The sequence below is a fragment of the Pelodiscus sinensis genome, chromosome 31 (assembly GCF_049634645.1).
Source record: "Pelodiscus sinensis isolate JC-2024 chromosome 31, ASM4963464v1, whole genome shotgun sequence".
Classification (NCBI taxonomy): Eukaryota; Metazoa; Chordata; order Testudines; family Trionychidae; genus Pelodiscus; species Pelodiscus sinensis.
In genome coordinates, this window is record NC_134741.1 from 10,499,673 (window position 1) to 10,519,973 (window position 20,301).

Below are 20,301 nucleotides of genomic sequence, written 5' to 3' on the forward strand. Positions count from 1 at the left end.
TGTAGCAAAGGAAGATTGGGGGGGGGCGGGTGGGCATGACAGCTGCCCTGACACTGTGACATCCTCCCCCTGCCCCCCAGAGATGCCCCTGTCTGCAGGTTTCTAATCTCCAAACCAAAGCCCTCCAGGCCCGGTATAGCTGAGCTGGGCCAGCTACAGCCTGGCCACCGGGCTGCTATCTCAGTGCAGACATATCCAGAGTGATTCCTTTTGAGTTGGTGTCTCAGGGAGTCTCTCCACTTTCCAGCCCCCTATATGTGAGTGCTGCTCTCTGGGGGTTCCTGGAAGAGTTGGGCTGGGGGCAGGACCGGCCCGAGCCATTCTTGTACACGGGGCAGCGGGCGCATGTTGCATGCATGCCTCTGCCCCATGGCGGAAACCTATAGGGGCACCTGATGTGGCATCCTTTACCTCTTCAATCAGGTGCCTCCATAGGTTGGCACCCCTGCTAGCCCATGAATTAATCCGGCACTGGCTGGGGGTGCAAAGTGCCAGGGTCAGCGGTGTGGAGATGGGGACAAGAGTTTATCTTTGTTTCTCCTTTGCAAATAAAGCAGATGGTTAGTTTCTCCCACTCCTGAGCTATGTCTACACTCGTGGCTTCTTGCGCAAGAAAACGTCCACCCTGCCATCTGCGAGTTGTGCTTTTGTGCAAGAGCGCCCATGGCAGTGTAGGCGCTTTCTTGCGCAAGAAAGCTCTGATGGCCATTTTAGCCATAGGGCTTTCTTGTGCAAGAAATCCCTGCCGAGCGTCCACACTGCCCTCTTGCGCAAGAGCTCCTGTGCAAGAGGGCTTACACTTGTTAAAAAAGAGCGTAGTTCTTGCGCAAGAAGCCCTCTCTTATCACGCCGTACTGTAAATTTACTTGCGCAAGATCAGGCACGGAGTGAGGACGCTCTGCGGATTGTTGCCCAAAAACGGCTGTACTTGCGCAAGAAGCCGCGAGTGTAGACATAGCCCTGGTGTCCTTTGTTCTGCAGTAACTGACTCCCACCATCCCATGGCTGCTGCCGGAGATCCCCAGCTGTGAACCCCTCTCCTGGAGGCTGGGGCTTGTGCCATTCTATGCAGGAACCCCAGGGCCGGATTAAGGCATGGGCGGGCTGGATTAAGGCATGGGCTAGCCAGGCAGCTGCCTGGGGCGCCTGATATAAGGGGCTTTGTGCCCCCTTACAGTTGATAACTGCCATCAGGCACCACGCCCCCATATCGCGAGCTGCAGCAGCTCCCACCAGCCACCCTGCAGCGGTTGCCTGAGGCAGGGGCTGTGTTAACCCCTGCAGCGCTGGCCAGCAGCACCGTTCCCCCCGCGGCTGTGGGGTCCTACACGGCCAGCCTTAGCTTGCTCCCAGTGGCACCAGGCTGAGCACCAGCGGTGGTGGCTGGGCAAGGCACATGCCTCCTGCCGTTGCCAGCTCCCTGCGCCCTCTCCCACATTCCGGGCAGGGGCTGGGCCACGCATGTGCCCTTCCCCAACCCAGGGTGCCAGAATGGCTCGGTCTGGCCCTGAGGAAAACCCCTCCAAGGGGAAGCAGGGATGCTGCTGTGGTGTCCCTGAGAACAGTCAACCCACTTGTCTGTTGACCCAGGGGGGCAGCAGCCTGTGGCTCATTTCCCTTTCCTCACCTTGGCGGGGACACGGCTGGGAGTGAGGGTGTTCTCTTTCTCAGGGGGCTCTGACCAGTGGGCTGGGACTGGGCTTGGCAGAAATCTTTCCCAGAGACACAGGCTGGGGAGATGTTTGTGGGGAAGCATTTTGTAAATGTGGATGGATGTAAACTGTTCCTGCAAGTGGGGGGGTTGAAGCTTTGGTTTAAAAATTTCCTCTGTCCTGTTGTTTCTGCTCCGTGGTGTTATCCCATTTGTCTGCCATGCAAAAGGTCTGTGTCAAACCCAGGCGGAAAGAGCCCCCCTCTTTCTCCATTCAATTCCTTCTCTGCCCGCTCCTGTCTCTCACAGCCCCAGCTGCTTTGCCTTCTGCCCCGGTGTGTACCCTTCCCTGGCACTCTAATACCATGGGAAGGGATCCTTTGCCAGCTTCTTAACTAGTAGCTCAGTTAGGGCATGTTTTCATCGCAGGGCAAAAGTCAAACTAAGATACACAACTTCAACTACTTGTTTGTGTAGCTGAACTTCTCTTTTGACAGCAGGTAGTGGAAGGAAGAGAACTCCCTTTGACTTCCCTTACTCTCCTTGAAATGGGGGTTACTGGAGTCAGAGTAGGAAATCTGCCAACTTGTACTTAATTGGAAATTACAGCTTGCTGTGTAGACAGGCACTTTATTTCCAAATAACACTCCAGTGTAGACATGCTCTTATTGTCCCATCACAGAGCCAATGCTGAAGGACAGGAAGCTACAGAGTGCTGAAGGGGAGCAATCAGATACTGAGGTGTTCCCCCCCCTTCTTTCTTGGTTGGGGGTGGGGGTGAATTTGCTTCTGCTCTCCTATGAGGCTGGAAATGTCAGTCAGTGTCCTCCCTCCTGGGTTCTACTAGAGAAATCAGACACTTTTCCTACCTGAGAGCTGGAGAAAGCTAAGACTGAATTGCCATGTAACTGAAGGGAAGTCATTGTCTAGTATGGGGCTTGAACCTATGCCTCTGAAATTAAGAGTCACATACTCTACCAACTGAGCTAGCCACTCTGTGTGCAGTGTCCTTCCTGCAATACCCTGTCACAGGATAGAGGATCAGCGCGTTCTCAAAGGCTTGATTCAAGGCTCTGTCCTGTCCCCAGTGGGGTGCTCTGGTCTGTGTGGGGAGGCCTAGGCACACTGGCCTCTTTTACCACAAGAATGGCCCCATTTCAGTCTCTCAAGTAATAGGAGAAGAGTCCGTAGCAGCAAGGGAAGGTCCCCTGAGTGAAACCAGGCAGAAACGCCACGTCTCACGTTCTGCAGCAACCCTTTCTGCCCTGGCAGGCACTGCCCCTTCTCGCACTGGCCTGGGCCTGGCATCCCTCTCCTCCCAGCACCACAGAAAGCCCCTTGGCATGAGCCTGGGAAAGCTAGAGGCCCCAGACCTGTTGCCCCCAAGAGGCTTGTGCCTTGGCCTCCTCTGCCCATGGCGGCCGGCTCTCCCGGCTGCCCCCTGAGCGCTGCTGGCCAAAGGAGGCAGCAAGGCAGGAGTGGGGAAAAGAAGCAAGTCCCACTGAGGCCGACAGCTCAGGCTTAAGCCTCCAGCCCCAGCACAAAACCTTCAGCCCGGCCTCTGTTGCTCCCTCCTCAGAGGGGAGGAAGAAGCCCTGTTGCCTCAGGCCGGGGGAGGCAACAGGAGGCCTCCTCTCACAGCCTTACACTTTGCTTCCATGCCGGCTAGAGTTGCCAGGGGTCCAGTTCTGAACCGGACTGTCCAGTATTTGAACTTTCTGTTTGGGAAACAAACTGAGAGAGTGTAAATGAGGAAATAGAAATGTCGGGTATTTTCTAAATAAGCTGGAATGTAGAATGTAGATTGCGAGGTAGTGTCAAGTAAATCCAGTATTTCTGTGGAACCATCTGGCAACCCTAATGCCGGCAATGGCAGGGGCCAGGGAACTCCCAGGCTGGTCGCAGCCTCAGCCACTTCCTGCTTCATGGCCCAGGCCCAGGCAGTCCAGGTGGGTCTCTGTGGGGCCCCGAGACATTTTGTTTGCTGTTGTCCAGGCGCAGGAGGCCCAGATTCTGCAACACTCACAGGCCCCACAGGAGGGGGCTGGTTTGATGCTTCACCCCACAGCCCTGCAACAAGCCCCCTAACTAACCCTGTGTTCTGAGAGCCCCGTTTGCTGTGTGAATTCTGTGGGGCAGGTTATGTCAGGCCTGGGCACAAGCAGGGTTCAGAACCAACCCACAAGTAAATTCCCGCTCAAGAGGATTGAGTGGTGTTGTTTGCCAGCCATATAAGTGTCCCACTCACATGCCCAAACTTTCTCCATACCCCACTCACAGTTGCTGCCCTTGCTCAGGGCAGATAAGAGCTCAGGGGTGGTTTTCAGTCCCAGGGACTCCAACCCAAACCCTGAGATCCAGGGGTTTATAATCGAGATGATCAATGTTTGCTGCACTTTTCCCTCCCCCCAGCAACACTAAATCTCAAGGTAAATCCTACAGTCCCAGCGGCTGGGGGAGATGTGCATTTTAGAGCCTCTGCCCACTGAGCTGTAGCTTTCTGTGCCCAGGGAGCCAGACACCCCCAGGGCTGGAGGGAAATGGGGAATGGCTGCACTTTGGGAGTCAAAGGTGTGGTCTGGGACCATAGAGTAGAACAGTTTCACCAAGCTTCCTGAGGAGGGCACCATGGCTTAGCTGGCTAAAGCACATGCCTCATAAACAGGAGATCCTGGGTTCAATTCCCAGTGGTACCTTGCTGTAGCCTTTGCTCACATTTTCTTATGTCTTCCTGGAACACAGAAGAGGCCTCCCCTGGCCACCCATGGAACTGCTGGTTCAGGAAAAGGCTGATTGGGGAGGAGTGTTGGGAAGAAGGAAATCCCAAGCCTGGAGTGGGTACAGAGGCTACTGTGACTGGCACTGGCAAGGCAGGGTTCTTGCTGCAATTGCTGGGACAGAAAAGCCAGCAGCACATGTCCTTGTGATTCCTGGGTGGGGGGTCAGCACCCAGAGATCCTATAAGTGCAAAGCTCCAGGAGCTATGGCACTTGCTCCAGTGGTGCAAAAGTCCAATGCACAGTACTTATAAGGCAGCACTTGTGGGAGACATGTTGAGGCTGTGAGTTCAAACCTCATGTGGAGTAATGGTTTTTACACCTTGCTGCTCTGGCCCCTTCCAGTGAATGCTGGGGGAGCTGGGATTCCAGCTCATTGGAGGGTCTTTGTTGCCCATTTTCTCCCCCCACCCCCATCAGCAGCTGCTGTCCCTTTCAGCCATTGGAGAAGCTCATGAACAGAGACAAGCTACTTTGTTCCATTTCCCACTTCTTTTCCTGGGCTGACCCAGTGGCTGAAAGGGGCTGCAGCTGCTGCCGGGGGTGGGGAAGATGTGCAACAAGACCCTAGCCACCCAGCATTCACTCTGATGAGGCCATAATATGTGAAGTGGGAATTTTCACTGATCCCTTCCTTTGGGGTGGAATCCCAGCTCTCCCAGAGTTCGCTGCAAGGCATGGGTTCCCAAACTGGGAGGGGGGATGCCCCTGGAGGGCACATGAGGTGACCCAGCCCTCCTCCCATCAAGTTGTTTATTTTTTTTTTTTTTTTTGCTCAACAAGTTTTGCTGCTATTTTGGATAATTGCTCAGAGTCCTTGAGGCAGTTGCCAAAGTAGCTCAGTTGGGAGATCATTAGACTAAAGGTCTGTGGTTCAATTCCTGGCTTTGGCAGAAGTCTTTGCCAATATGGCATAGTCTGTTTTGGCATCTCTCCATCTCTGGTAAGCAAACATCTGCAGTCAGAGTTCAAAGGCTGAACCAAAAGGCCCGGAATTACATCATAAAGACGATGATATTTCAGGATTAGAAACTGGAGAGGGGATTTCATGCCACTTCCGAGGTTGTTGACACAGTAGAACAGGGCTCTTGGCTTCAACTGCTCCCAGCCTTGCGTCTCTGTTTTTAATTCCATGCCCCCAGAAAGGAACAGTAACAGAGCCTGCCTCGGACTAATTCTGAGGCTTCCCCATACTGAGGACATGCTATTTCTGTTTTCTTAGACTGTAAGTTATTAAGTCGATTTAAGCAATTTCAAAATAGTTTCCAAGTATAGACATGCCCTTATAGTCCTGGTCTTCACAACATCCTCTGGCAAGGAGTTCCACAGGTTGACTGTGTGAAGAAATATTTCCTTTTGTTTGTTTTCAACCTGCTAATATCATGGCGCACCCTTAGTTCTTCTATTATGAGAAGAAGAAAAATCTCTTTCCTTATTTACAGTCTCAACAACAGCCATGATGTATAGACCTCTATTTTATCTCCATTTTGTCTCCATTTTTCTAAGGTGAAAAGTCCCAATCTCTTCTCATATGGCAGTTGATCCAAACTTTCATAATTTTTGTTGTGCTTTTCTGGACTGTTTCCAGTGCCAATGGGAGCTGCCTGCCTGAAGCCCTCCCCCCTCCACTCAGGCTCTTATTCCCCCAGGCACTTGACACCTGCAGCCTGTGTAAGAAAGGAGCTGCCTGGAAAATGTGCTGGGGTGTTGGCCAGGACTCAGCCAGGTGAGTCTCCCAGACAGAGCCTGCCTCTGGCACCCCAACCCCTCCCTTCCCTCAATCCGTTGCCCCTTCCCATGATGAAAGAGCAAAGACTTAGCAGAATTCATGAATACAGAGGAGGCTATTTTCCCTGACTGGGAGCCCAACCCCGGCCGCAGCAGTGGAAGTGCTCAATCCTAGCCACTTGACAGACACAAACCTGCAGTGTTTGCTCAGCTACACTAGTCATTCCCAGGCCACTTTCTCTCCCTTTCAGGATGTGGGTCCATTCTCGGAGAAGGCGCATGATGCCGGCATAGTTTGTAGCTCCAGGCTCTACCAGAAGATGCTCCCCAGCACTTCTCCCCTGGCTGCACCCTCAGGGCCGGAGATGTGGACCTGCCCCTCTGCATCATGGGGGATGCTGCCTGCCCTTTGCTCCCGGGCTGATGAAGCACTAGACAGGACATGCTGCCTAAAGCCAGGAACGTTTCCCAGGAAGGCTCAGCTGGGCCCGCATTGGTGTGGAGGCACCTTCAGGCCCCTCAAAGGGAGGTTCCGCTGTCTGCTCCCCTGGCTGGACCTTGGCGAGTCGAATGTCTCCCAAGTGGTGGTGGCCTGGGGTGGCCTCCAGAATAGTTGTGAGCACAAGGGGGAGATGTTTCTGCCAGGGTGGGGGCCAGAGGCTGAGCAGCTCGCAAGGGCCCTTCAGCAGCAGTACACAGCTGCCATCCAGCAGCCCGTCAGGGGGCTTGTGCATCTGAGAGGCCCTGAGGGAGAATTCCAGACAAGGACACCTGTGAGACTCTCCCCTGGGTGCCCCCACAAGGGGTTTCTGTATTGCCCCTCTGTGCCTCCCACCCTCCGCTCCACACCCCCCCTTCCCCTGCCCACCCGTCCCACTTTCTGTTCCCGCCTCCTCTGCTGGTAAAACGAACAGGACTTTACCCTGCTGAAAGAACAAACTCTCTGGATTTTATGTGGGGAATGTAAAACTGGGGAGGAGCTGGAGAAAGAACCTGGAAAACGGGAGGCGGCTGGTGGAAAGGGGAGGAAGTCTCAGTGATGGGGCTGGGACTAGCCACTGACTCGGGTGGTCCCACTGCCTCATACGCAGGGAGCTCGGCAGCCATGGGGAGAAGCTGGAGGAGGAGGGACAGGTGTGGGTTCAGGAGGGGATTTGAACAGGAGAGAGTTTGGGTTGGGGGGAGCTGCCGGGCTATTGAAGCAGGCGACCAGGTGGTTGGCACCAGCACTGTGGGTTGGGTACATGCTCTAAGCCTCCTGGACATATTGAGCCTCCCTCTGTGCCTTGTGCTGGGGAGCCTGCCCCCCACAGGGAGCCTTGGGGCAGCCACTGCTGTAGCAGGAATTCAGGCATCAGGTCACCCCACTGGGGACAATGGAGGGAAGAGAAGAGTTTCCCTGCTATTGGGGGAAGCTGGCCAGGCCAAGGCCCTTTTAGCCTCTGGGTCCGTGCAGGCTGGAGCCTCCTCCTACCAGTTCTCTGGCCTGAGTCCTGCAAAGCTCTCAGCCTTTTGCTTGTTTCTGCTTCCCTGGCCATAGCAGGTGGCAAAATTAGGGCAAGTCAAGAAATCAAACAACCCCGTGGCCAGCATGGGACTTGAACCCATGGCCTTGGTGTTATTAGCCAGCCCTGTTAAATGAGAAGGTCACAAGTGGCCCTTTCAAGAAAGGTGCCTCAGACAGTTGCAGTGACATCTCTGCAGCTGCCAAGGGCTCTTCTCTGATAGGGCTACTAGAAACTCACTGTCATGGGCTGGCTAGTCCAGCTGGTTTGAGGTTTGGTCAAGATGGCTGGCGGTCGACATGGTGCACTGAGACTCAGGGCAAAGAGGCAGCCAGAATCTCTTGCTGCCAGTATCTTGCCACCCAGCTTCTGCCCAGTCAGCAGCAGCCGCAGCCCCTTTCGGCCACTGGGTCAGCACGGGAAGGGAGGCAGGAATGGGGTCATGCCATTCCGCTCACAGCACACTACATCATATCCTGCATGTGCAGGCTGCCTGCACACAGCATCCCAGCCTGCACATGCTAGCAGCTGGCTGCTGAGCACAGGGACTGGCTCCAGCAGCGATGAGGGCTTCATGTGCGGTGGCAGCTCACATTTTCCTAGGTCCTCCTGGGACACAGGAGAGGCCTCCCCTGGTCACTTATGGAACTGCTGGTTCAGGAAAAGGCTGATTGGGGAGGAGTGTCGCAAAGAAGGAAACCACAAGCCTGGAGCGGGTGCAGAGGCTGCTGTGTCTGGCACTGGCAAGGCAGGGCTCTGACTGCAATTGCTGGGACAGGAGAGCCAGCACCAAGTGCCCTTGTAATTCCCTGGGGGTTCCTGTGCTCAGAGAGCCTGAGGGTGCAACCTCTGCAGCCATGGAGAGTTAGGGTACTTGGGCATCAGGTGCTTTTCACTTGTGGTTTCCTTCTTTCCAACACTCCTCTCTGATCAGCCTTTTTTTGAACCAACAGTTCTATAAGTGGCCAGGGGAGGCCTCTTCTGTATCCCAGAAACACATAGGAAAATGTGATCAAAGGCCACAGCAAGGCACCACTGGGAATTGAACCCAGGATCTCCTGTTTACAAGACAGGTGCTGTAGCCAACTGAGCCATGGTGCCCTCCCCAGGAAGCTTGGTGAAACTGTTCTATTGTATGGTCCCAGACAACATCTTTGACGCCCAAAGTGCAGCCAATCCCCATTTCCCTCCAGCCCTTGCAGTGTCTGGTTCGCTGAGCACAGACGGCTACAGCTCAGTGGGCAGCGGCTCTGACATGCTCATCTCCCCCAGCTGCTGGGGCTGTAGAGTGGCCTTTGAGGTTTGGCCTAGATGTGGGGAGGGAGAAGTGCAACAAACATTAATCAGCTGGCTTGTAAATCCCTTGGCCCTAGGGTTTGGGTTAGAGCCTCCAGAAGGGGACGTGGCCTTCTTCAATTTGCTCCCTTCCTGAGGACACAGAATTAAGGAAAGAGAATTTCTTAACCCCACAGCAATTGGAGTTGGCCAAGGAGTTAGTAACAAAACTTTTGTCAACATTTAAGTAGAGGCAAGGAAACTCTCAGGGGTGTTTCTGTGAGTTTCTAGACCAAGGTTCATTCAAGTGGTTTGTTTTTTTGTGGACCTGCCCTGACCGCACCCCTAGAGACTCTGGAACAAAGAAGACACGTGAGAAGAACCCAACTTTCTTCCTTTTGCTGTGACATGGATGGATCTAGCTCAGGTTTCACTCAAGGGGTCCGTCTGCATGTGAAGTACCTGTGTAGGGATAACATATAAAGGTATTAAAAATGATTCCTCCAAGTGGAAGTGACTCCCCATAATTTGTTCTCCACAACTTAAAGTGTTTAGATTTATTATTATTATTATTTCTTAAGATTGTTAAATGTTTAAAGATTGTTAAATGTAATATTAGGTCATGTAACTTAAAACTGTTAAAAATATAATACTATGTAGCCAGAAACAGCTCCCCTTCTCTGTGTCCCAGGGCACGCTCAAACTTATTGTTACACAATTGACGCCCATTCTCTTCAAAGCATTGTGAAGCAATTAACCCTAATCACAAAGTGAAACATTGTAACTATAACAGTAACTCAGCACTCAGAGAGAGAATGTTTTAAGAAATGCCACCCAGAAACTTGTGACTTTTTGTAACTACAACTCTTGTATATGTAAAGTAGTTATTATACAAAATACTGTATGGGAAACATGAATTAGGGAATGCATGTAAGAAAGAGAGTGCTTGGACGATGAATGAATGGTTTTGAGAGGTGCCAGCCTGAGAATTCAGCATCAAAGGGCTGAAGAAGGCATCAGGTGCCAGTGCAACAAAAAGGTGTCAAGTGGAGAAAACCAAGTACTGGAGGCCCACCCTATGAGATCACTGACGAGCACCTGACAGCCACCCTGGACATCAGCATGATGCAGCAATTCCCATAGACTGGCATAGGAAGAAATTCCTATAAGAACTGGACTAAAAGACTATGGAGTCAGAGTCCAAGGTTCTGCTGCCAGCCCACCAGGAGCTTCAGATGCGCATCTGATCAGGACTTTGCTCCCCACTACCCTCACTTGTGTACAGAATACCCAGCCAGTATTCTGTCATAAGCAACTTCCAGGCTGGTAACTATAACAACTACATAGAACCTGAATGAATGGATGAATGATTGAATGAATGAATGTGTTTATATATATATATATATATATATATATATATATATATATATATATATATATATATATATATATATATATAAAAGTGTATAAGGGTTAAGTAGTGATAGGAATAAGTAGCTAAACCACATTGTTTGCTTCTCTCTTTTCTTTATTCTTTATTATTATCTTTACAATAAATGTGGCTTTTTGCCTTATCCCCCTCATAAGATCCTGCTTGCTTTTATTGGTACAACACCTGTGACAGCACCTGGCTCCTCTGCCCCTCATCAGCAATGCCATATACTTGGGGGAGCATGTGCCCCGAGACTTGTAGAAGGGACAACCTGGACCAGCTACTTTTAGTCAGGCTCCCTTCAATAGCTCAGCTGGCAGAGCAGTGGACTGTAGTAAGTGCTTAGCAAGTGATCCTTAGGTTGCTGGTTCAACTCCACCTCAAAGGAGTGATTGTTGTTCCTCCAGCCTGGCCTCAGCAGAAGGCAATCAAGGTGGTTGCCTTGGGTCTATGTCTTCAGAGCTCTCTACTGCAATTGACAGAAAGATTGTGGGTACAAGCTGCCAATCACATTTCTTGGGCTGCACAGGTTCTCTCCACACAGAAAAGTTCTTTTGGAACAATGGCCGTTATTCCACAATAATAATGCAAGAGTCTACACAGCAATTCCGTTATTTTGAAATAATTCTGAAGTAACAGATGGCTTGTTTCGACTTCTGCAAACCTCATTCTACAAAGAATAACGCCTATTCCAAATTAGCTATTTTAAAAAAAGGCCTGTGTAGCTGCGCCACTGCTGCTAGTTTGAACTAGCCCCTCCCCGGGGCCATTCTAAGTTATTCTTCCAGGGGCTCTAAATCGAGGTAGCTCATCTATACTGGGGAGCCTGCCTCGGACTATGCTGAGGTTTCCCTGCAGTGTAGACGTGCTAGTTCGAAATAAGATATTTTGTAATAACTATTCAAGACCAGCTTTTTCCAAAATAAATGTGCCATGTAGTCGTAGCCAGAAGGATGAAGCAGAAGGAGGGAAGCCAGAAGTGCAGAGGCCAGCCTGAAAACTCAGTATTCCATATGGCTACACACATAGATTTGTAGCTCAAAGCTGGAGCTGCTGTGGAAGGAGGTGAAGCTACAGAAGCTGACAGAGGACAATCAGCGGGTGGAGGGTTGTTTTTTCTCCTCCCTGGGCTCATGTGGCTAGAACTGAGGAGAAGAAAATCCTCTTCTCTTCTCCTCAGAAGATGGAAAATGCAGTTTGTTCTCTCTCCGGTTCTACTAAAGCTGGACCCCAGGACTAGACTTTTTCTTTCTAGAACCCTGGTGAAAGCTGAAAGTGAATTGCTTGTAGACTGTGAGTTAAAGAAGGTCACCACCTAGCATGGGGTTTGAACTTATGACCCTGAGTTATGCTTTACCAACTGAGCTAGCCAAGCTTTATGCTGCAGTAGTCCCCCATCCCAGGACCATCTCTCTAGTAACGGGTAAAGAGGCCCGTTTCTGGATTTCTTTTAGTGTAGCAAGGGGAGATGGAGGAAAATCAACCCCCTTTCCAAGCTTTGTTCTCACGGCACCAAGTGCACTGCAGAGAAAGCCCTTGAGTGTTAAAGGGCGTCGGGGAGCCCAGAGCAGAGGGATCCCCTCGACACACAAACACAGTCCCAGCCCCAAGACTCCCCCCATCCCAAATCCTGTGCCCTGACTGCTCTACCTTCCACATCCTCACCCGTCTTGCACAAAAGAGCGTCCACACTGCCATGAGAGCTCTTGCGCAAAAGCACAGCGTGCACGTGGAAGTGTGGACGTTTTCTTGCGCACGACTTGTTGCACAAGAATCCTTGCACAAGATGTTCTTGCGCAAGAAGCCGCGAGTGTAGACATAGCCTTAGAGATATATCTAAAAGGAGAAGATGTTAATACAAAGTTATATGAGAGTGATAATATTACAGGGAATTATACACAGTTGTCTGTATATGCAAATATAGATGCAAATATCTTCTTTCACATTGATGGGCATGAATACAAAGATTAAGGCAAGACTACACAACACACAGGTCCTAAGTAAATCAGTTCTGCTGATGTTAATAAAATGCAATATTTTCCCCATTTCCAACCATATGACAGCAGTTTTAATGAGCAAGGGCAATCCAGGAATTTAACTACTAAAACACATCTCAGCAGAAATTGCAGAAGAGGCTCTTGCTCAAGAAGGAGCTGTCTACGCTGCCCCTTCTTGCACAAGAAAAACGCTTTTGTGCAATGCCGTTACATCTATTACCTTTCAGGAAGAACAGCATTGCACAGGAGGGTTTTTCTTGTGCCAGAAGGGGCAGTGTAGATGCTCCTTCTGGCACAACAGCCTCTTCTGAAACAAATGGTGGCCCATTAGGTATGCAAATGATGCTCAGCGATATTCCATGCTTAGCCTCATTTGCATATTACTCACACAAAAAGCCGCGAGTGTAGACATAGCCCTAGGCAGGTTAGGCTGAGGTGGGAGGAGGCAGCGCTGGGGTTGAGGCTCCTCAGTGGTGCCTTGGTAGGGACCAGTGCAGTGCAGCCACATAGGCCAAGGCCAATGGCAGCACCTCCAGCCCCTGGGACATCTGTGGCCTTTGCTGCAAGGGGACACAAAACCAGGTAAGACCCCCCCCCCGATGCTCAAATCCCCCAAGACCCAGCAGCCCCAGCTTGCTCCAACACCTTCCGTTCTCCCCACCCTCTCTCCTGGCCACACACGGCACTTCTTGGCGCTTCTCAAGCCAGGCCCTGCAAGGAGCCACCAGGGCAGGAACCAGCCCTTGGAGCTCGGCTTGCACCGGAACCGGAACTTTCCCACCACATCACACTTGACAAGAGGCGACTTGTTCCCCTTCTTCTACCTCACGTCTCCCTTGTCTCTGTTCCCTTCAAAGGTTTCCTCTGCCTCAGGACCCACCTCCTCAGGGCGCTGTCCCTCTGCCACTGGGCTGGGAGTGGGAGACTCCACTGTCTCTGCACTTGGGCTGAGAAGTCTCACTGGGACTCGTCTGTTGATGGCGTTAGTCAGCCCGATGGCCAGCCGGATCCATTCCGTAGAGCTGCCTGAGAGGGAGCTTTCCCAGGTATTTCCTGGGGCTTTGTGTAGGGGGATTGGGCTTGGCCATCTTCTCTGCTGGAAATGCCTCTTCTTTGGTAAGCAGCTCCCAGGAGTTCATGGAACTTCTTCTTCTCAGCTTGGGAAAGGGACAAGCAAGGGGCGATGGGACAGGGGTTTATGTGATAATGACAGGGGTGCAGAAAGCAAATAAGAAATTATTTTTTCACCTACTTAAGAACCAGGGTGACAGAATAAAACTGGTTAGTAACCAAGTTAAAAAGGAAGCATTTTTGCTCCCAGTGGAACTCCTTCCCAGAGGATGTTGTGAAGATGAAATCTATAAGAAAGTCCAAAAAAGAACTGGATGATTTAATGTAAATGTCAATCAATGGCATTTAACCAGGATGGACAGGGCTGGTGTCCCTAGCTGGTGTATTCCAGAAGCTGGGAATGGAGGGATCACTTAATAACTGTCTGTCCTGAGGATTCCCTCGGGACAATGAAATTGGCTGCTGTCATGAGACAGGATCCTGGGCTAGCTGGACAACTGGCAAGGCCCAGTCTGGTTGCTTTGATGTCCTGTGGAAGGCTAGTGTAGGTGAGCAAAGATGCTTGTGCCTTGTGTCCCTGATGCTCTAGTGGTTAGGTTCCAGTTCTCCCACTGCTGTGGCTTTGGTTCAATTCCCACTCAGGGAAACTGTCCTCAACTTTCACATAACAGTTCCCTTGCCATTTTTCTCTCCACATGTTACAGCAGCTGTGACCCAAAAGGTTAACTCAAGTCCTCTTTCCCACCTCGCCCACACTGCTAAGACAACACTTGCCATTTTCAGAAGGGGCAGAGCTGGGTGACTCTAACCGCCCCTCCCCTCTCCTGCATAGGCGCACACAGCACTAGCCCAGTGCAGTGTTCAGTTTTGCTGTTGAAGGAGACAACCCAGAATTGGCTCCAGCCCCCACTCAGTAACCTGGGGAAATGTCCCACCAGGCCTGGGCCCCTTGGAGAGGCAACGATTCCCCACTGGCCAGGGCAGAGCCTCCCTCTGACACAGTCATGGAGCCTTCTCCCCCTGGTCCTGCCTCCCCCTTCACTCAGCTCTCACTGCTCGGTGCTACCAGGGAGGGGCCTCACTGCGAGAGCCGCCTGGGCAGGTTCCTGCCACAGAGACACGTCCCAGAACAGGACGGATGCTCAGACCGACACTGAGTGTAGCTCAGAGCTGGGGTGAGACAGGGAAGGACAAAAGGGTCTAACGGCACCTGCAGCCTTTCAGAACAGCCACCAGCTGCACCCAAAACAGCCACCAGCCCTTCCCTCCACCCTCGCTGGGCACTGTCTGGACTCAGGCCTCCCCTGTGCCAGCCTAAGGGCTCTGGAGAGGACAGGGCAGCTCCAGGAGCAGAGTCCTTTTTTCTGCAGTAGTTCAAACCCAGCCCCTTGGTTCGAACTAACATTACTCCTCATTTTTTGCCCTCTGTGCCTCCCCCGCTCCAAACACACCCCAACACCCCCTTCCCACTTTCCTCTCCCCCTCCCGGTAACACAAACAGGACTTTGCCCTGTTGAAAGAACAAACTCTCTGTTTTTTATGTGGGAAATGGGAAATGTAGAACTGGGGAGGGGCTGGGGAAAGAACCTGGGAGGGGGAGGAGGAGGAGGCTGGGAGGAAGGGCTAAGGCTGGCACCTTCCTCTGATGGTCCCACTGCCTCATGTCAGGGGCCTCAGCAGTGCTGGGTGGCTCCAGGGGGAGAAGCTGGTTCAGGGGAACTTGAGCTGCTGGGCCACTGAATCAGGCCACCAGCAGCAGCCTCTGTGCAGGACACACAGGCTCCAGGCCTCCCAGTCATATTGAGTCTCCCCGTGTGGCTTGGGCTCCAGAGCCTGCCCCCCAGCTGGTGCCTTGATGCCTTGAGGTAGCCACTGCAGCATCAGTTTAAAGGAGCAAAGGAGCAAACAACAGCAGTGATGTTGTGGTTGGGCATCAGTTCCCCTGCTTTTGGGGACAGGAAGCCAGGCCCAGGCCCTTTTAGCCACTGGGGCTGTGCAGACTGGAGCCTCCCCCTACCAGATCTCTGCCCTGCTTCCTGCAAAGCTCACATTTTGCTTATTTCTGCTTTCCTTTCCTTTCAATAGCAGGCAGCTAACAGAAGGGAAGTCACCAAACCAAACACGCCTATGGCCAGCATGGGGTTTGAACCTATGACCTTGGCATTATTAGCACCATGCTCTAACTAACTGAGCTAGCCATCCTACCAAAATGCACTTCACCAGTGGCCCTTTCAAGAAAGGTGCCTCAGACACCTGCAGGGACATAACTGTGATGTGCTTGGCTAGTCCAGCTGGTTTGAGGGTTGGTCAAGGTGGCTGGCAGCTGGCATGGCACATGGAGACCCAGGGCAAAGAGGCAGCCGGAATCTCTTTGTGCCAGCACCTTGCCTCCCAGCTTCTTCCCTGTCAGCAGCAGCCGCAGCCCCTTTCGGCCACTGGGTCAGCCCAGGAAGGGAGGCAGGAATGGGGCCTCAGATTCCAGGGTTCCGAGTTGTGAGCGCTGCCCTCGACACCATGGGATCTGAACCAACCACCCCTCACTCAACTGAGCCAAACTGGTGCCCCAGCTCATGCCCCCTGGGACCAGCTTTACCTGGTTTCCTTCCACCCAGAGCCCCCTTCTTCTCCTGGGCTGCGAGGAGCATCACTAGAATCCTTTCTCATATCCCAGCACAGGGCCATCTGTCCAGTGACAGGAGACGGGGCTGGTTTCAGGATTTCTTTTAGCCCAGCAACAAGCAAGGGGAGATGGAAGAAAATCAACGCCGTTTGAAAGCTTTGTGTGACAGAAGGGGTGTGAGCTGAGGAGCCTGCCTCTTCTAAAGAGTCACGTTACCGAATTTGTGGGAAGCAGCCAGATCACTGCTGCACTCATAGGTGGGGATGTTGGCCCCAAAAATGGTATAAAAGGGGGCCATCTGGGGTGTTGAATAGAAGCTCACTGTCTGCTAATCATATGTACGCTAGTCATGTGATTGTATAATGTCTGTGTGTGTAGTTAGGAATCTGTAATCTGTGTGGATACTGAATATTTCTCTGCATGTGGTTGAGCAGTGGGCAGAGCCCGGCCTATGGACATGCTAATTAGAGAGGCCCTTTTGGACAATGGCACTCAATGGGCCAAGGACACACCTAAAGAATGAGGGCTGAGCCTAAGGGCTGCCAGCAAGGAACAAGGGGATAGGCTGCTGGCCAGGTGTCCTGCTGCAGCCAAGAAGAGACCAGGAAGGATGTATAAAGCGGCCATGTGGCTGACTCCATCTTGGTACTCAGCTCAGCACTTCATCCCAGAGGCAGCAATGCAGGGATCGAAGAGCTGGAAAGAACTGCGGACCCATCCTGATCCTAGGATGCGCAACAAGGACTTAAGTCAGCAGCTGTAACATCTCTGCTAGAGCCTGCATTGAGAACTGGGAGATTCTATCCTTTAACAACCTTACTCTGATGCTTTTCTTTATTGTAGTAATAAACCTATAGATGTTAGATGCTAAAGGATTGTCTCAGTGTGATTTGTGGGTAAGGTCCAAAGGGTAAATTGACCAGGGATCTGTGGCTGGTTTCTTGGAACCAGAAAGAACTTGTTCGGGGTAGGTGGGATTGGGTTCTAAGACCCCCCCCCCCACCTGTGTATGAGGCCAGGGGCCATCTGGGGCATGGATATTGCTGGGGTGTCAGAGGGGTTTTGCTCGTGAGGCTTCAGGCAGGCAGCTGAAGCGCTCTGTGGGACTGGTTTGTGGCCTGTTTGGAGAGGTCACCAGTCTGGGGGCAGTAAGGAGCCCCGAAGTTGAGCAATTCACCCTGAGCGGACGCCCTCAGCTGTGCCCAGATACGGCCCGGTTGGTCACAGAAGGGGCATTTGGGTACACCCAGGGGCAGCAAGAATTCAGGCCCTCAGGCCAGTGCATTGAGGACAGTGTGTGATCCCTTCCAGAAGCATTTTCTGCTCCCACTGGGGAAGGCAGCTGGGCAGGACCAGCCTGCAGCTCACGTCCCTTTCAGCCCCAGGTGCAGGAGGTAACAGAGAGGGGAGGAAAGTCCATGGCCAGAGCCTCCTCCCAGCAGTCTGGCCTGGCACAAAATCTATACATGATGGAGCATCTCCAAGCAGAGCTATGGCCTGTTCTCTGAAAAGTGCTCAGCTGTTTCATGTTTCATTTTTTTGCAGGCCCATTGCATGTGTCCCTGGTGGCTTCATTTACAGTTTTCAATCTTTACATTTGCATCCCTTCTTGGAAAGAGGGTACAAGTGTAAACATACCCTACGTAGCGAGAGTTGGCTTCCTTCAGTTGAGCCTGGCTGTGTCCCTACTGCAGGAACCCAAAGGAAGCAAAGAGTAGAACTACTGGAAGCTGGTGGGGTACCCTCTGAATTTGATTTGATTTAGTGAGTCTTAGTTGGACTTGCTAAATCAAACTCCAAAGGATTGATTGCAGCCATTCCTCTTCTACTGGGTGTGATTCGTGTTCTTCTGCACAGGACAGCCCATGCAGACCAAGGACCTGCCAACAGGAATTCAGATCTCAGCTTTGTTGAATTGATGGGAATAGAAATCAGACACACAGCAGGTTTGAACTTGTTTCAGTTGAGAGATGGGTTTGCCTGGTTTACAGGCATTAACACATTAGGCGTTTATAGTAATCGCTGCACAAGAGAAACCCAGAATGTGACACACCTGAAGATACAAAGGTTTCATTGAAGTTGATCAACCTTTTGGGAGCACTTGGAGTTGAACCAGGGACCACTTTGCCTGTAGTCAAACACTCTCCCACTGAGCTACACCCCCATTACATTTGCTTGTTTGCATCCAGTGTTAGGAAATTAGCCACTGGGAGCACATTCTGCAGGAGCAGGTGGTGCCTTGCACACATGGTGTGGGGGGACGGCCCTTTATGAGGTCAGACATGTGTGGTGTCCCCCCACCTACGATCAGCATGATGTGTCACGATAGCGCATCATCCCCTGTGCTTCCGCCTGCCCTTTGTGTGTTGCAACCTCACAGCACTCACCTGATGTTCCCTCCCCAGTGCCCGAAGACATTTGGGAGGCCTCTTGTATCTGGGGGACATGTTCCAGGGTGAGGGTCACAACGTTCCTGGAATCCTCCTTCTCCTCATCCTGGAGCTCCTGGTCATCAGGGTTGTCATCCTGAAGCTACGGCCATTGCTGCCCAGGCGTCTCCATCCCAGACTCTACAACTGACCCTGGAGACAGGGGTTCCCCAGGACTTGGTCCAGTTCCTCGCAGTATGCACAGTGCTATGGTGCTTCCCCAGTGTGGGAGCTATGCTCACAGGTCCTCACATACCCCTGCAGCAATTCCTTGACCTTGGCTCTGACTTGGTCTGGGGTGGGGGGAGGTGGCCTTTCTTTGCAAGGCCGTTAGCCATACGGCCATAAATATCTGCATTCCTCTGCCTGGACTGCCAGGCCTGCAGAGATTCCTCCTCGGACCACAGCTTTATCTCTGGCCTGGACCATGAGAGTGCCCAGCACTTGCTGCCACTTGCTTGGTCCTGCGATGTGTCCCTGGAAGGGCCAGAGGGGGTGTCTGGGGGCTTGTGCCTGTGACATGGATCTCTGAGTAGCTGGAAGCACTCGATCTTAGCTGAACGGCCGAGAAACACTTCATGACAAAAAACATGAGGGCAGCTCTTGGTCTGTATCCCTGTGCCGCACAGAGGCTATGTCTACTCTCGTGGCTTCTTGCGCGAGTAATATGCAAATGAGGCTAAGCGTGGAATATCGCTGAGCCTCATTTGCATACCTAATGAGCCACCATTTTTTTCAGAAGAGGCTCTTGCATAAGAAGGAGCATCTACACTGCCCCTTCTTGCGCAAGAAAAAGGGGCAGTTACACCTATTACTTGACAGGAAGAACGGCATTGTGCAAGAGGGTTTTTCTTTCATATTACTCGCGCAAGAAGCCACGAGTGTAGATATAGCCACAGTGTCTGACAGCCACTTTCCTGCCTCCCCCTTGGCTGCTCTTGAACTTAGCCCAGGAGACAAGAAGCTGTACTCGCCCACTCAGAAACCTCTGCTATTCCTATGCCACCCAATCCCTCACACCACAGAGAGCGACAGGGCTGTTTCTGCCCCAGCATCACCCCCCCCCTCGTCCTCCCCATGATTTTAGCCAATCGGGCAAGAAGTTATGCTTTACCCCAGACCACATGGGCACCCTTTCGCCTCAAGTGTGCTTCATGGCAGATATGGACTTTCCTCACTAATTTTCACAGGCATGCTCAGCATGGGCATTGGTGGTATAGTGGTGAGCATAGCTGTCTTCCAAGCAGTTGACCTGGGTTCAATTGCCAGTCAATGCAATGTGGAGAGGTTAGATTATGATTCTCTGCAGAGTTTTTACTTTAACCCTGGGGGAAAAAAAGGCACAAGTGGGTCCTGCTGCCTCTCACCTTGGTCCCTACAGCTGACACCTAATGGGGGCCCCTTGGGCTCTCAGGTTGGCCTCTTCTCTCCTGGCTTCCCTCCAGCCCCTTCATTGCTCAAGACTCTCTGTTGTGCCCCAGCTCTGCTGCTTTCAGGGCAAATCCCTTGTTAGGACCAGTCACAATCTGGGGTCAGTGAGGGTCCCTCCCACCTGAGACGTGTGTTACACAAAAGCCTTGTTTCCTGCTCAGTTCCTAACACTGGATGTAGAAACCAAATTCCATGGGGGTATAGCTCAGTGGTAGAGTGTTTGACAGCAGATCAAGTGGTCTTTGGTTCAACTCCAAGTTCCCCCTTGGAAAAAATTCCTTCTCATGAAAATATTTTCCTTTCCAGTCCTATCGCACTCTGGCTTTACATTGCTTGAGGTTCTTGACATTAATAAGAACCTTTAATTCAGAACTACTCAACTTTG

The 20,301-nt window shown here is 51.9% G+C and overlaps 3 non-coding genes across 3 annotated transcripts; 2 read left to right on the forward strand and 1 right to left on the reverse strand.

Annotated features, from left to right (window-relative positions):
• Positions 1-8,688: 8,688 nt before the first annotated feature.
• On the reverse strand, positions 8,689-8,762 carry TRNAT-UGU (transfer RNA threonine (anticodon UGU)). The gene has a single exon. It is a non-coding gene; the product is annotated as a tRNA-Thr (tRNA).
• Positions 8,763-19,690: 10,928 nt separating this feature from the next.
• On the forward strand, positions 19,691-19,762 carry TRNAG-UCC (transfer RNA glycine (anticodon UCC)). Its single transcript has one exon. It is a non-coding gene; the product is annotated as a tRNA-Gly (tRNA).
• A 348-nt stretch (positions 19,763-20,110) lies between these two features.
• On the forward strand, positions 20,111-20,182 carry TRNAC-GCA (transfer RNA cysteine (anticodon GCA)). Its single transcript has one exon. It is a non-coding gene; the product is annotated as a tRNA-Cys (tRNA).
• Positions 20,183-20,301: the final 119 nt, after the last annotated feature.